Raw genomic sequence first — 16,405 nt, forward strand, 5'->3', positions numbered from 1 at the left:
TCAGTCACATAGGGACCAGCCCCAGTAGAAGAGACTTTTATGAATTTATCTCTAGTCTCTCTACCTGGTCCTCAGGTAGTATCACTGTATCACTGTATCACTGTCATCCCGTTAATGGCTCATCGATTTGCTCCAGTGGGCACCAGTAACATCTCCATTGTGACACCATCGGAAAAATTCCCTCATACTCTACTAGGGTGAGTGAGAGAGGGACCATTCATGAAACATGCTAGAACATTCTGCTCTTCCTAACAAGGTTTGCCTTGAGGAGGAACGATGTTCTATGCCCTAATTGATGGCGGGGGGTGGTTCATCAGCACCTCACCAGGGTGGAAGAAGGGAAGCGCCCAACCCCAGCCTCTGGGGTCCTCTCTCCTGCCTACGTTAGAAGTCAGAAGTTGCACAAAGGCTCACCCTAAGTCTGAGGTGGAATCTGAGGGCTCTAACATGCCTTCCCACCCCAACACCTCACACCCGGTTAGCAGTGGCCTACTAACTCCTGCCCTTTTTATTAAGTATTTCATATCTGCCTTTCAACAAATCATTACTCGGCTGGAAGGACAGTACAGGGGTTAAGGCACTTTTTTTTTCCTTTTTGGGTCAACACCCAGTGATGCACAGGGGTTACTCCTGGCTCTGCACTCAGGAATTACTTCTGGCAGTGCTCGGGGGACCATGTGGGATGCTGGGAATCGAACCTGGGTCAGCCACATGCAAGACAAACGCCCTACCTGCTGTGCTATGGCTCCAGCTCTGGTTAAGGCACTTTTGACCAACCCGAGTTCAATCCCCAGCACTATATATTGGTCCCCACTCTCCACCAGGAGTGACCACTGAGCACAAAACCAGGAGTAAGCCCTGAGCTGGGAATTGCCCAAAACCAAACAAACAACCATAAGTAAGCATATTGTCTGTAGCACTATCTTCCTGTTGTTCACTGATTTGCTTGAGCGGGCACCAGTAACGTCTCCATTGTGAGACTTGTTACTGTTTTTGACATATCGAATATGCCACAGGGAGCTTGCCAGGCTCTGCCATGCAGGCGGGATATTCTCAGTAGCTTGCTGGGCTCTCCGAGAGGGATGGAAGAATCGAACCTGGGTCGGCCGCGCGCAAGGCAAACATCCTACCCACTGTGCTATCGCTCCAGCCTGGCTGGAGAGATAATACAGAGGGTGAAATGCTTTTCTTGTTCACAGACAACTCGGGTTTGATTCCCAGCACCCCAGATGGTCCCCTGAGCACCAAACCAGGAGTGATCGCTGAGCACTGCCAGGTGTGACCCCCCCAAAAACCCAAACCTAACCAAATTTATTTTGCCTAGATATACTTGCTCTGGGGCCAGAGTGATAGAAGCAGGTAAGCCTTACCCACTGCCAACCCGGGTTCTACCCTAGCACCGCCAGGAGTGAGCGCTGAGTGCAGATATATTCCCCTGGTTTATCCATTCACCTAGTGAGGGTCATCTTGGTTACTCTAAACGTTAGCAATTATGAATGATCTGCTGAAAACAGCCACGAGCAGTCTGAAGCTCTAGCTCAGCAGTAGCTCTTGCTCTGCGTGTGTCAGGCCCGGGCGTTGGTCCCTGGCTTTACAAAAAAAAAAAAAAAATTCATATGCAGGTTTTGTGTGCACGGAAATTTTCAATTAAAAAATGTTCAGTTTATCTGCATAAGTACTAGGTCATGTGACAAATGTATTTCTTCCTTCTTAATCTACCTTTCATTTTATTTTCTCTTATTAACTTAGCATTAGCTAACACTTCCTGTCCACTGTTGATTTGTGGGTTTTTTTTTTTTTCATTTTGGGTCACACCCGGCGATGCTCAAGGGTTACTCCTGGCTCTGCACTCATTAGTTACTCCTGGTGGTGCTTGGGGGACCGTATGGGATGCTGGGGATCGAACCTGGGTCGGCCGTGTGCAAGGCAAACACCCTACCTCCTGTGTTATTACTCCAGCCCTCCCCCCTCCACTGTTGAAAGGCAGCGGTGAGAAGAAACATTCTTGCTCTGTTCATGGCCTTAGTGGAAGGGTTTCAGCTTCTCACATTTAACTTGACATTAGCTATACAATTAGCAAGCTGAGGAAGCTCCCTTCTAATGAATGAGTGTTGGATTTTATCAAAAGATTCTACTGTATCTATTGATATGATTGCATAATTTTCTTCTTTAATCCATTGATGTGATGGATTACACTAATTTCCAAATATTTTCCAAGTACACAGCATTGTAGCACTGTCGCCCCATTGTTCATCTATTTGCTCGAGTGGGTACCAGTAACATATCCAATTGTGAGACTTGTTATTATTTTTGGCAATCGAATACGCCATAGGCAGCTTGCCAGGTTCTGCATTGGGGGCAGGATACTCTCGGTGGCTTGCCGGGGTCTCTGAGAGGGATAGAGGAATCAAACCCAAGTCAGCCATGTGCAAGACTAATGCCCTACCTATTGTGCTATCGCTCCAGTCCTTCCAAGTACATACTTAACATAAATCCTAGTTGATTATGGTATTTATTTGTTTATTTATTTATTTATTTATTGCTTTTTGGGTCACACCCGGCGATGCACAGGGGTTACTCCTGGCTCTGCACTCAGGAATTACCCCTGGCGGTGCTCAGGGGACCATATGGGATGCTGGGAATCGAACCCGGGTCGGCGTGCAAGGCAAACGCCCTACCCACTGTACTATCCAGCTCCCTGATTATTGTATTTAATTCTTTCTATGCGTTGCTAAATTTGACGGCCAGAGGGAGAATACGACAGATAGGGCATTTGCCTTGCAAGCAGCTGACCCAGGTTCAATCCCTTGCACCCACTATGGTTTCCCGAACCCCACCTGGCGTGATCCCTGAGCACTGAGCCAGGTATAAGACCTGAACACAGCCAAATGTCCCCAACTCACCAAAAAAAAAAAAAAGCATCACTGAATTTGATTAGCGAATGTTTTGTAGAGGATTTTTATTATTTAATTAATTTATTTTTAATTTTTTGGTTCTGGGCCAAACCAGTTATGCTTTGGGGCTTACTCCTGGCCATTCACTCAGGGAGCACTCCTTCTGATGCTCAGGCGACCATAAGGAGTGCTGGGAATCGAACCCTGATCTATTGTGTGCAAAGCAAGTGTCCTGCCCACTGTATTATCTCACCAGTCTCTTATTATTTATTTTCTGGAGGGATAGGATCTGTCCTTCTTATAATGCCTTTGTTTGGGGTACTAAGAATGCTCAGGGGTTACTCCTGGCTCTGCACTCAGGAATTACTCCTGGTGGTGCTCGGGGGACCATATGTGATGCTGGGAATCAAACATGGATCGGCCATGAGCAAGGCAAAAGCCTTACCAACTGTGCTATCGCTCCAGCCCCTGTGATGCCACCTTGAAGGATAGATCCCTTATCATTAAGTAGTGCCCTTCTTTAGCTTTCAGATTTTTTTCTTGCTCTAAGGTCTGCTCTGGTTGAAATTATTATCTTTTTTGCAGGGGGGAGGGGTGCTCACACCTGGCAGTGCACAGAATATACTCCTCAGGGGACCATCTGGGGTGCTGGGGATTGAGCCTGGGTTGGCCACGAACAAGGCAAGCTCCTTACCCATTGTACTATTGCTCTGGCCCAAATAATATGTCTTTTTTGGTGGGGGGGAGAATTGGGCCACACCCAGAAAAATTAGGGATTTGGGCCATTCCTGGCTCTGCACTGAGGAATTACTCCTGGCGGTATTGGGGTACATACGGGATACCAGGGATTGAACCCGGGTCAACTATGTGCAAGGCAAACGCCCTTCCCGCTGTGTTGTCATTCCAGTCCTTGACAGATTGTTTTTAATGCTTTTGCTCTGTCTTTTCAGACTGTGATCTCTGGTTTTGGTTTTGGTTTTTGTCTTCTAGTATGCTTACTAGGGCTGGAGCAATAGCACAGCGGGTAGGGCGTTGGCTTGCATGAGGCTGACCCGGGTTCGATTCCTCCGTCCCTCTTGGAGAGCCCGGTAAGCTACCGAGTGTATCCTGCCTGATACACTTGGAATACACTTGGTAGCTTGCCGGGTGTAACCCCCTGAGCATCGCTGGGTGTGACCCAAAAAGCACCCTCTCCCCCAAAAGATGGCACCAGAAACTATAATGTGTATGGGCCTAAGAACTGAGCATCCAAATACTCAAGCGTTAAACTGACAGAACAGCAGGAAGAAATAGGAAAACGCTGGGAATGAAGACTTTAACCTCCTCTAGCAGAAATGGGCAGAACCCACAGGCTGGAAGTTTGTCGGACTCACCAACACCACTGAGTTCAGCAATCTCCTTAATAATAAACTGGGTGTTGCTTAGGTCTGCCAGCTACCCACATAACAGCAGATGACACGACTCTCAAATTCACATGAAATATTCATGAAGATGCAACATATTCTGTGCCATGGAACATACTTCAACACATTTAAAAGAGGCTCCTGAGGCCTGTGTTCTCCCTTGAACACGTGATTCCTCTCCTTCTCACCCCTCACATCTAGGTAAGTTTCAATAAAAGCTATCCTGCTTCACACACACACGCCATTAAAATAATGAAAAGCATATATTGTCCACTCTCAGACTGAAATGGAATTGAACAATAGAAAGAGAACTGGAAAATCCTCCCAGGCCTTGCACAATAAAGCACACACTCCCGGGGCCGGATCAATAGTACAGTGGGTTGGGGACTTGCCTTGTTCATAGCGGGCCCCGGTTCAATCTCCGGCATCCACACGGTCCCCAGAACCCTTCTAGGAGAGATCATTGGGCGCAAAGCCAGGAATATTGCTAGGTGAGGCTCCCAAACAAACAAAATAATAATATGCTCCTATACAACATACAGCTCAGAAAGAAATTTCCCCCCCAAAAAAATTGTTTTTTTGCTTTGGAGCCAAAACCCAGAAAACCTAGTGGTGTTCAGGGCTTCCTCCTGGTTCATGCTCAGAGGTCACTCCAGGCACTTGGGGAAGCTTGGGGGTATGGGGGGTTTCACCCGGGTCTACTACTTGCAAAGCAAGTAACTACCTGCTGTACTATCTCTCTGGTTCCTTCAAAATAAAAATGTAATACCTTGAGCTAAATAAAGATAAAAATATAATTTATCTAAATGGATAGGATGCAGCAAAACCAGTAGTCAGAGGGAAAGTTAGAGTATCAGAAGCCTATATTACATAAGGAGAAATATCTATGAAATTTAATGATGTAAGCCTCTACATTAAAAAACAAAATGAGGGGGCTGGAGTGATAGCACAGCAGGTAGGGCATTTACCTTGCACTCGGCCGACCTGGATTCGATTCCCAGCATCCCATATGGTCCCCCAAGCACCACCAGGAGTAACTCCTGAGTGCAGAGCCAGGAGTAACCTCTGTGCATCGATGGGTGGGACCCAAAACGGAAAAAAAAAAAATCAACAGTAGACAGGAAGTTTTAGCTAATGCTAAGATTAACTAATAAGAGAAAATAAAATGAAAGGTAGATTAAGAAGGAAGAAATATATTTGTCACATTAATTACTCCGCCAGGAGTAACTCCTGAGTGAAGAGCCAGGCGTAACCCCTGTGCATCACCAGGTTGACCCAAAAAGCAAAAACAGAAACAAAAACAAAAAAACAAAAAGAAATAAAATGAGAACAGGTTAAATCCAAAAGAAGCAAAAATAAATAGCAAAATTCAGAGCCAAAACCCAATAAATTGGGGCAGAGTGATAATACAGTGGCTAGGACGCTTGCCTTGTCCAAGGCCAACTCAGGATCCAGACCCCAGCACGACACAGGGTTCCCTGAACACCATGAATAGCGATTCTTTTTTTTTTTTTTTTTTTTTTGCTTTTTGGGTCACACCCAGTGATGCTCAGGGGTTACTCCTGGCTTTGCAGTCAGGAATTACTCCTGGTGGTGCTTGGGGGACCATATGGGATGCCGGGGATCGAACCTGGGTCGGCCGCGTGCAAGGCAAACGCCCTACCCGTTGTGCTGTCGCTCAGGCCCCTGAATAGCAATTCTTGAACACACAGTTCGAGCAGTCCCTAAACACATCTGGGTGTGGACCCCTACCTCAGAGAAAATCAATAAATTAACAGAGAAAATTAACCAAGAACCAAAAAACCAAGACCTGGTTATTTTATTGTTTAGGCAGACCACACTTGGTTCTTAGGGAACCAAGCGGTGCCAGGGATAGAACCCTGAGCTCCCACGAGCAAAGCATGCCCTCCAGCCACTGAACTATCTCCCCAGCCCCAGAAGTGGCATTTATTTGGAAAGCATCACTCAAAACACACACCATAATACCATAATCAATTAGGATTTATGCTAAGTATGTTCTTTGGAGGACTGGAGCGATAGCACAGCAGGTAGGGCCTTGCACATGGCTGACTTGGGTTCGATTCCTCTGTTCCTCTCAGAGACCCCGGCAAGCCACCAAGAGTATCCTGCCCCCACTGCAGAGCCTTACAAGGTATCTGTGGCGTATTCGATATGCCAAAACAGTAACAACAAGCCTCACAACGGAGATGTTACTGGTGCCCACTCGAGCAAATAGATGAACAACGGGATAATAGTGCTACAATGCTGTGTACTTGGAAAATATTTGGAAATCATTGTAATCCATCGCATCAATAGATTAAAGAAGAAAATTATGCAATCATATCAATAGATACAGTAGAATCTTCTGATAAAATCCAACACTCATTCATTACAAGGGAGCTTCCTCAGTTTGCCAATTGTATAGCTAATGTCAAGTTAAATGTGAGAAGCTGAAACCCTTCCACTAAGGCTGTGAACAGAGTAAGAATGTTTCTTCTCACCGTTGCCTTTCAACAGTGGAGTTGGGAGGGCTGGAGTAATAACACAGGAGGTAGGGTGTTTGCCTTGCACACGGCCAACAAGGGTTCAATTCCCAGCATCACATTCGGTCCCTCAAGCACCACCAGGAGTAACTCCTGAGTGCAGAGCCAGGAGTAATCCCTGAGCATCGCTGGGTGGGACCCAAAACGGAAATAAAACCAAATCAACAGTAGACAGGAAGTTTTAGCTAATGCTAAGATTAACTAATAAGAGAAAATAAAATGAAAGGTAGATTAAGAAGGAAGAAATACATTTGTCACGTAACCTATTACTTATGCAGATAAATTGAACATGTTTTATTTTTATTTTTTTTCTTTTTGGTGGTAGAATATGGGCACTGATAAATTGAACATTTTTTTTTTTTGGATTTTGGGTCACACCTGGCGATGCACAAGGGTTACTCCTGGCTCTTCACTCAGGAATCACCCCTGGTGGTGCTCAGGGGACCATATGGGATGCTGGGAATCGAATCTGGGTCGGCCGAGTGCAAGGCAAATGCCCTCCCCGCTGTGCTATTGATCCAGCCCTAAATTGAACATTTTTTAATTGAAAATTTACATGCACACAAAACCTGCATATGAATTTTTTTGTGTGTGTAAAGCCAGGGACCAAAGCCCGGGCCTGACACACGCAGAGCAAGAGCTACTGCTGAGCTAGAGCTTCAGACTGCTCGTGGCTGTTTTCAGCAGATCATTCGTAATTGCTAACGTTTAGAGTAACCAAGATGACCCTCACTAGGTGAATGGATAAACCAGGGGAATATATCTGCACTCAGCGCTCACTCCTGGCGGTGTTTAGAAGACCATATGGAGTGCTAGGATAGAACCCGGGTTGGCAGTGGGTAAGGCATTACCTGCTTCTATCACTCTGGCCCCAGAGCGAGTGTATCTAGGCAGAAGAAATTCGGTTAGGTTTGGGTTTGGGGGGGTCACACCTGCTGTGCTCAGGGATCACTCCTGGTTTGGTGCTCAGGGGACCGTCTGGGGTGCTGGGAATCAAACCCGAGTTGTCTGTGGACCAGAAAAACACTTTACCCTCTGTATTATCTTTCCAGCCCATGACAGTAGAATTGTGTTCAGCCACTAAAAAGAAATGAGAAGTCTGTGACTCCATGCACATCCTTATTTTCCCCTCTTACATAAATCATTTTAGTGGTCAGGGAGGTAGCTCAATGGACTGGCTTTGCATACAGGAGGTCTGGGTCCAATTCCTAGCACCACACATTTCCCTGAGCACTGGGAATGACCCTTGAGTTCTGAGCCAAAGTAACTCCTACCAGAATCCAATGAAAAGCCCAGGTACTCGGGAACCAGTGACAGCAAACTCCAGGCCTCAAAGGATAAGGGGATGGGCTGGTCCTTCCCATCTCCCCGCCCATATGGGACCCTGGTCTGTCATGCCCACACACTGCCTCAGGCTGCCATTTAAGCACATTAACGGCCATGATCCAGAGACTCACAAAAGAATCTCTGAACTGGGCAGCTCACTGCAGAGATTTCTCCAGATCCTAATTATTTAAAATTTTAGAATTCCAGGAGTGCACGGCCGCAAAAGTGGCCATGCAATATCTCACGCTATTCATAAAAAGCAATACAAGATAAATTATCTAGCATCTGCCTGTTTGGCAGGCTTGAGTGGTGGTGGGAAAATTCAGAATAATGGTGGTGGGAAGGTGTAATGGTGGTGGGAGTGGTGTTGAAATATTGAATATAATCCATTATTGTAAACAACTTTATGAAAATTAAATTTTAAAAAAGTAACTCCTATGCCGCTCTACGCCCAGATGTGACCCCGAGCAGCTGCACATAAACAGTCCCTCCGTTTCTGAATGCCCATGATCCCAGAGGCCCACTAACTACTTTCGGCACCCAGAGGCTTTTTTTTTTTTTTTTTAATAATGTATATATATATATATTTTTTTTAATTGATTCACCGTGAGAACAGTTACAGGGCTTTTAGGATCAAGCCTCAGTCATACTATGATCAAACACCCGTCCCTTCACCAGTGCACATGTTCCACCACCAAAAACCCCAGCATACTGGCAGAAATACCTCTGGACTTAATATCAGAATCCCAAAACTGGGCGGCCGCTTTTGCGACCATGCAACATCATATGCTCTTTGTTATCGACAATAAAAAACATACGATCTAATGATGCCATTCTGATAGGTCTGACTGTTGGGGGGAAAACTCCAAATAATAATAGTGAGTTTTCTGTTGAAATTGAATGTAATCAAAGTAAGGAGAGAGTAAAGTGAAAATCATCTGCCACACAGGCAGAAGGGGAGTGGGAGGGGGGGTATGCTGGGGTTCCAGCGGCTTCTTGCAGAAATGCCTCTAGACTGTGAACTAAGCTACGGCCCCATGCCACCCTGGGAGGGGAAAGGTTTTTCTCTCTCGGCCTTTACTTTAGCCGGCGGCGTGGCGACCACCATCTTATAACGCCCACTAAAGAGAGGTACGAGTTTGCAGTGACGTGACTTCTGGCAGAAATTTCTTTGGACTTAATTATTAAAATACCAGAAGTCCAAAACTGTGTGGCCGCTATTGCGGCCACGAGACCGCATATGCTCATCACTGTCAGCAATGAAAGACAAATTATCAAATGATGCCTTTTCTTCGGGTCTGATTATTGGGGGAAAATTCCAAAGAATAACAGTGAGTTTTCTGTTGAAATATTGAATGTAATTAAAGTAAAGAAAGAGTAAAGTGAAAATCATCAGTCACACAGGTGGGGGGTGGGGATGGGATGGGAGGTATACTGGAGTTTTGGGTGGTGTGACATGTGCACTGGTGAAGGGATGGGGTTTGATCATTGTATGACTGAGACTTAAACCTGAAGGCTTTGTAACTTTTCACATGGTGATTCAATAAAAAATAAAAAATAAATAGAAAATTTTAAAAAATAATAAGGTAACTCCTAGCACTGCCTGGTATGGCCCCCAGAGAGAAAAATAAGTGTGAATTTTATTATTTGAAAATTGTATCATTGTGTTTTTAAAAATCATCAATAGTAGCCATACCTTTGTGCTTCTTGCTTTTTGTATTTTGTTTTTTGTTGGGCCACACTTGGCGGTGCTCAGCGCTTCCTCCTGGCTCTGCTCTCAGGGATCACTCCTGATGCGTTTCAGTGACCTATGGATGCTGGAGAGGGAACCCAGGTCAGTTGCGTGCAAGTCAAGAGTCCTGCCCGCTGTACTTGCTTTTATTACTTACAATATATCTTGGAAATTGAGATAATGGTGGGGGGAAGTTGTAATGGCGGTGGGATTAGTGTTCAAATATTGAATGCTTGTAACAAATCATTATGAACAATTTTGTAAAACAGTGTATAAAGGGTAGGTGAGAAATTTACATATGTAGGCCTTACCTATTCCATGTAAACTCCAAAACATATTAACACAGAATTGCTTTAAAAGTGTTAATGACAGGGGGCTGGAGCGATAGCACAGCGGGTAGGGTGTTTGCCTTGCACGAGGCCGACCCGGGTTCGAATCCCAGCATCCCATATGGTCCCCTGAGCACCGCCAGGGGTAATTCCTGAGTGAAGAGCCAGGAATAACCCCTGTGCATCGTCGGTGTGACCCAAAAACCAAAAAACAAACAAAAAAAAAGTGTTAATGACAGGTGAGAAACATGATTCTTACCATAATGAGATCCAAGAATAAAATAAAAGTTAATGTAATATACTTTAGATTACAGAGTTGAAAATGTATATATAAATGAGAATAAGCATTTTATTATATTGTATTAAACAATTTTAGTTTTTTTATGTACATAGGTAAAAATTGTACAGTAATCACAAACTAATTGGCCCTTACTGATTTATTTTCTGATCATTCTATTTTTCATTTCTTACTCACATATGTAAATGAGAATAGGCATTTTCATATTGCATTAAATGGTTTTAATTTTCAGGTGGAGTGGGATGGGAGGTATACTGGGGTTCTTGGTGAAGGGATGGGGAAGGGATGGGTGCTTGATCATTGCATGAAGACTTAAACCTGAAAGCTTTGGAACTTTTCTCATGGTGATACAATTAAAAAACAAATTAATTAATTAAATTTTAAAAATGTTTCAAAAAAATAAAAAACAAATGGTTTTAATTTTCTTGTTTTACATAGGTCAAAGTCATATAGTAATCACAAATTGGCTCTTACTAATTTATCTTCCGATCGCTCTATTTGTCATTTCTAAAGTTTTGTTGGAACAAACAACGTAAAGTAAATTAGTTATGTGCTAAGGGGGCAGGTGGGGATTGGGAGAGAAACTGGAGATATGGGTGGAGGGAATATCACACTGGTGGTGTTGGAACACTAAATGCTTGGAACAACTCTATAATGAACAGCTTTGTAAATCACGGTGTTTTTACTAAAAATTAATTTTAAAAGGATATCTTGGCTTCGGCTCCAGATCCTTGTAGCCTAGAAACAAATTGTAGTTCCAGTTGCTTTGCTTTTCGGAGGCTCAAGCTTTTCATTATAAAGGGGAACATCAGCCGCCACTTTCATTTTTTTTTTCTTTTTGGGTCACACCCAGCAATGCTCAGGGGTTACTCCTGACTTTGCACTCAGGAATTGCTCCTGGCAGTGCTTGGGGGACCATATGGGATGCCGGGGATCGAACCTGTGTCGGCCCTGTGCAAGGCAAACGCCCTACCCACTGTGCTATCGCTCCGGCCCCCGCCACTTTCATTTTTTATCATCAGCATCTACCTTTATTAAATTTAGCTTCGATTCTATCATTCCAAAAGCCTCCTATGACCCCCTGAGACAAAACTTAGAGACTTGAGCAGTAGTACACGAGTAGGGCATTTGCTTTACATGTGGCCAGCCTGAGTTCGAACCTTGGCATCCCACATAGTCCCCTGAGCCCGCCAGAAGTGATTCCTGAGTGCAGAGCCGGGAGTCACCCCTGAGCATGGCCAGATGTGGCCCCAAAACAATAATAAAAAGGCAAAGGCCAAACTCTGGAAGGATGGAGACTGGCCAAACAGGCCTCCAACCATCTTTGTCCACTGCCCACTATAACCTGCCACCAGTGCACCCTCCACCACCTGTGAAGCACTCAGAGAGTTCCCTTCCCTGGCTGCCCTGGGCTCCCTTCCCAACAGGCTCCTTGGAGCTCCTCCTTCAGGACCTGGGAAGGTCCTCTCCACGGAGGTGAGGGGATCTTCCCCCTCCGCTCACTTTTCATACTTGATAGCTCTCACTTATTTGTCTCCATCTGCATACCCTCCTGGGAACACTGCTCCGCAGACTCATTTCCTGTCCCCCTTTGTCACAGGACGCCAGCTGCCCACTGAAGGACTGACATGTAACAGTCACACAGCAGCTAGAGACCATGTGAACCTGCATCTGATCTCCGGCCTCCCTGTACGGTGCTTTTCTCTGCACAACAGGGTCAAGTCCCAGCCAAAGCTGTAGGTGAGGGACTGGCCTTGACAGACTAATTGAAGTTCTGTTTACTTTTTGGTTTTTTTTTCTTTTTGGGTCACACCCAGCAATGCACAGGGGTTACTCCTGGCTCTGCACTCAGGAATTACTCCTGGCGGTGCTCAGGGACTATAAGGGATGCTGGGAATTGAACCTGGGTCGGCCGTGTGCAAGGCAAACCCCCTACCCACTGTACTTATCGCTCCAGCCCCTTGTTTGGATTTTTAAAGGTTTTTTTGTTTTTTATTTTTTGGCCTACACCAGGTAGTACTCAGAGCTTACTCCTGGCTCTGTGCTCAGGGATCACTCCTGGCAGGCCTCAGGAGACCATAAGGGATGCCAGGGACCAAACCCAGGTTAGCTTTGTGCAAAGCAATCCTCTTATCTGCTGTTCTATTATCACTAGCCCTGAAAAATATTTTTATTACATTTTGGAGGCTAGATGTTTGCCTTGCATGCAGCCAACCCCAGTTCAATCCATAGCATCCCATATGGTCCCCTAAGGGCCACCAAGAATAATTCCTGAGCACAGAGCCAGAAATAACTCCTATGCATCACCATGTGTGGCTCAAAAACAAGCAAAAAGATAATATATATTTTTAAATTTTTGTTTGTTTTCAGCCCTAGCAGTGCTCAGGGCTGAGTCCTAGCTTTACTAGGCTCAGGGATGACTCCTGCTGGGGCTTGGGGGACCAGATGGGGTGCTGGGGCTTGAACCCAGGTTAGCCACATTCAAGAGAATTACTCTAGGGGGCTGGAGCAATAGTACAGAAAGTAGAGCGTTTGCCTTGCATGCAATTGACCCAGGTTTGATTCCCAGCATCCAACATGGTCCCCCGAGCCTGCCAGGAATAATTCCTAAGTGCAGAGCCAGGAGTAACCCTTGAGATCATTGGGTGTGACCCAAAATGCCAAAAGGAAAACTCTACCCACTGTACTCTCTCTCCAGTCTCCCTCAAAGATATTTAAATAAAAATAAATATATTTAGATGGTATAAAAATCTAATTATAAACAATTTCATAAATCATGACGCTTTAATAAAATTTTTAAAATTTTAATGGAATTTCCCTCTCAAACTAGAAGTGTTTAATATCTTTTTTGCTTGTTTGACTTGGTGACTCTGCTAGGTAGTCACTCCTTTTAGAGGTACTTGAGGGACCATATGGTGCCAGAGATTAAGTCTGGGCCTCAAATCCAGGTCTCCTACAAAGCATGTGCTCAATTTGTTGAGCTCTTTGTGCAACCTGACATGTTTAGTATTTTGAGTTGGTTACATGGGAGATATGTGTATAGGTACATGTATCAATATGCTAAATTTGTTATGTATGTTATATTTAAATATGTATGTGTATACATTTTAAAATATTTATACATATTTTAAAAGTTCACCAAGCTGTGTACTTAAGATGTGTGCACTTTACAATCTGTATGTTTATATCTTAATTGAAAGATAGGATGGCGGGTCAGGTGATTACCTTGCTGATCCCTGAGAGCAGAGCCAAGAATCAGCCATGAGCACGGCTGGATGTAACCCCCAAACCAAATAAGTAAATAAAATAGAAAAGAGAGCTGGAGAGATAGCACAGGGGGTAGGGTGCCTGCCTTGCACAGGGTTCAATTCCGAGCACCTAGGTGTTCTTCCTGAGTCCCTCTAGTAGTGACCTCTGAGTACAGAAACAGGAGTCATCCCTGAGCACCACAAGCTGTGGCCCCAAAATAAAAATAAAAATAAAATAACAAAATATCCATAAGGCACAGTGACTAAAAAAAAAGTCACATCTTAAGAAATCTGAAAAACAGAAGTGGAGGATGGTTCACTGGACTGGGGCGCATGCTTTGCTTTAACATACAGGAGGACTTTTTTCTATCCCTGGTACCACATAGCCCCCCAGCACCCCTGGGGATGGACTAAAACCAATTAAGAGAAAAAAAAACAGAATATTTTCAAAACACATAAACTGAAAATAGTATGTCCATTGGTACACCAGTTAAAATGAGTCCGCATTAACCAGGAAGAATAGCACATATTGGTTAATACATCCCAGGTACCTAGGTGACTTATAACCACAGCTGCTGGGGCACTGCCAACCCGGGCAAAGGCAGGGGCCAACAGGAGAGGGTGCACGTCAGTCCAGGCTGGGGGATCAGAAGGCTGAGGTCCTGCACCAGACGCCCAGGGCAGCAGACTGGACTAGAGAGGCGACAGAGAGAAAGGACAAGGGCAAACTCACTCCCTCACGAGCTGGCCCATGGCCCGCGTCCTAGACGTGACCTCACCAGAGACACAATAGATGTAAAACAAAGCTAATTGGTTTCCAAGTAGGAAAAGCGCCAGCCCTGACTTTTGCTGCCCAAGGAATAAAAAATCAATAGCAATCATTCTTAGGATTGATGTTCGTCTTGTTTTATTCCAGAGCACTTTACCGAAAGGCCCCATGGCCTGGGCCAACAAGCTCAGGGCCGAGGGCCAGGACAGCTGAACTCCAGGTCTGCGTGTGGAAGGCCTGGAGTTCTCCCGAGGTCTAAGTTTCTCCCCCGGTCATTGTGGTGACATGTGTAACAGGCACCACGTGCAGGACCCTCCAAGCCCTACTGAGGAAAGCAGCAAACTAGGATGGCTATTGGAACAGAGAAGGGAAACTGAGCAAGTGGGGGCCAGAGAGCTGGGACAGGGCTTAAGGCACTTGCCTTGCATGGCCCAGGTTCCATCCCTGGCACAGCGCGTGGAACCCCCAGCACCGCAGTGATCTCTGAGGACAAGGGCCAGGAGTGATACCATGGGTGCAGCCTAACCCAAAAGACTTCATCCAGCTCACCCATAATTGAGCTGGGATGTGGCCCAGGGCCGGAGCACTTACCTTACACTCAAGGTTCCATACCAGTACCGGAAAAACACAAGCAACCAGACCCCAAACCTCACCCACAGCCCAGGCGGGGAAGGAAGCCGAGAGGCTGGCAAACTGGGACTTCTCACCACAAACTCGCCTTCCCTGGTCAAACCCAGAACGTCACTGCCATCGTGTGTGACCCCTCAATGCCAGGAGACTCCCATGGCAGGGCTGACGTTGGGGGAGGGGTGTAAATCTCTCTGATAAAACTAATACCCCAAAGCGAGTTCCGTCGAAGGTGGGGATCCCGGAGGCGTCAGGGACCCCTCGCCGAAACACCCGGCGGCAAGCAGCTGGGCGCTGGGCTTTCCTCCCTCGGGGTGAAACGTGGCAGATGTGGGCTGGGAAGTCCTGGGAAAGGAATCTCATTTCTCCCCGGAGACAGGAGGAATTACAGCCGTCGCGAGGACAGCTGCGTGCCAGAGGGGAGTCCGAGGGGGCTGCGCGAGCTGGCGGGGATGCGGGAGCCGCCGCGCCGCCCGCCCGCCCGCTGCCCGCCCGGCGCCTCGGGGTCCTCGGCTCGCGGGCCGCAGGGAGGCCGGGTGGAGGCCGGGTGGAGGCCGCCGCCGCCGCCGCCGCCAGGACGCGGGGGGCCTCGCAGAGGCTCCCCCGCGGCGGCACCCGGGCTCCCCTCGCGGCTCCCCGCCGCCGACTGCGGGTGGGGGCGCAGCGCCCGGGGCCTGCGTTCCCAGGGCTGGGCGAGCCTTTTTGACAAGCTGATCGCGTGGCGGGGATTGGCTGGTCCGGGCGTGACGCCGGTAACAACAAAGGTGGAGTTGGAAGAAATTAGATTAAAGGAGAGCGTGCGGAGGAGGGGGGGAGGGGGGAATTAAAGGGGGAGCTGGCAGGGGACAGGAGGCAGACACCGAGGGGGAGATGCGCCAGGCGCCCGCTCCGGGATCCGACTTCGCCCCCCAGAGCCCCTGGGCGCAAACTCACCCGGATTTTGCCCTTCACCCTCACCCTGGCCCTGTCACTGAAGCCGGTGGGGTGGGGGGTGGGAGGGCAGGCGGCTGCTCCCCGCGGAGCGCCCCCCGCCCCCGCGCCCACCCTGACCCCCCTCGCTACGACCCAGAGGGAGAACTTTGGGGGCTCGGACGCCTCGGATCCTAACGCCGCTGGAGGTGAGGGACGCCGGGAAGCAGAGAGCCGCCCCGAACCCCGGAAGGCTGTCGCAGACACGGAGCTCCGACGACGCGGGCTGCTCTCCGGGTTTTCCAATGTGTTGCAAATCTAAGAACT

This window comes from Sorex araneus, chromosome 3, assembly GCF_027595985.1.
Source record: "Sorex araneus isolate mSorAra2 chromosome 3, mSorAra2.pri, whole genome shotgun sequence".
Taxonomy (NCBI): Eukaryota; Metazoa; Chordata; class Mammalia; order Eulipotyphla; family Soricidae; genus Sorex; species Sorex araneus.